The sequence below is a fragment of the Austrofundulus limnaeus genome, unplaced genomic scaffold (genome assembly GCF_001266775.1).
Source record: "Austrofundulus limnaeus strain Quisiro unplaced genomic scaffold, Austrofundulus_limnaeus-1.0 Scaffold7634, whole genome shotgun sequence".
Lineage (NCBI taxonomy): Eukaryota > Metazoa > Chordata > Actinopteri > Cyprinodontiformes > Rivulidae > Austrofundulus > Austrofundulus limnaeus.
The window spans coordinates 1-846 of NW_013960036.1; the positions used below are offsets into that span (position 1 = coordinate 1).

At 40.5% G+C, this 846-nt stretch overlaps 1 pseudogene; it reads right to left on the reverse strand.

Moving 5' to 3' along the window:
- Positions 1–89: 89 nt before the first annotated feature.
- On the reverse strand, positions 90–502 carry LOC106512510 (G1/S-specific cyclin-E2 pseudogene; annotated as a pseudogene).
- Positions 503–846: the final 344 nt, after the last annotated feature.

Below are 846 nucleotides of genomic sequence, written 5' to 3' on the forward strand. Positions count from 1 at the left end.
AAGCTGGTCCAGCTCTGCAGGGAGAGCTCAGTCACGTAAAACATTGGTTTTACACAGACAGCTGCTGCTGGGTCAGACCAACATAATACTTCATGAAAATATATGTAAAAATAAAATAAAATTAAATTAAAATAAATGTTGCAATCTGAGCTCTGGACTTTTTGAAAATCCCAAAGAAAAACACAAAAAACTGCATGTTTCAGATTTTCTAACGCAGAGTTCAGACTGAACATTTTCATGGTCTCGTCACCACAAGTCAGAGCTTAGTGTTGCAAAAATGCGGTTTAAAAATAAAACAACAATAAAATGCAATTCGAACTTTGGGTCTGTTTGCAGAAACGGCGTTCTTTTCGGCGACAGAGAGGTAGCGTGTCCTGATGTTGGTGGCTCGTCAGGGATTGGCTGATTTCTCTGTGCTTCTGGGCGGAGTCAGGACTGATCCCACGGCAACAGGTGACCGCTGACAGTCGGGGGCGTCAACCTGACGCTCCTGGGCTTTTCTCTGCAGGACAGAAAAACTCAGGTTTAACACAAAATTACACAATTCTGCAGGACAAACTGGACATTTTTCTGCTCATGTCTGTATGTACGCATGTTGACCAGTCAGCACAATAGTTCACTGCGCAAGAGAATATCCAATGAATGAGCATCTACAAATTATTAACTCCTTCCAGATGACCTTACAAAACCAAAGTTTAATCCAATTTTCTGATGCGGAGCAAACATTTGAGACTAATTTACAGCACAAGCATCAAGTGCTACACGTCACACAATATTTGCTTTAAGCTTCGGCCTTTTTCATTTTATCGTGATGATAAATTTTAAATATATTGTGCAGCCCTAATT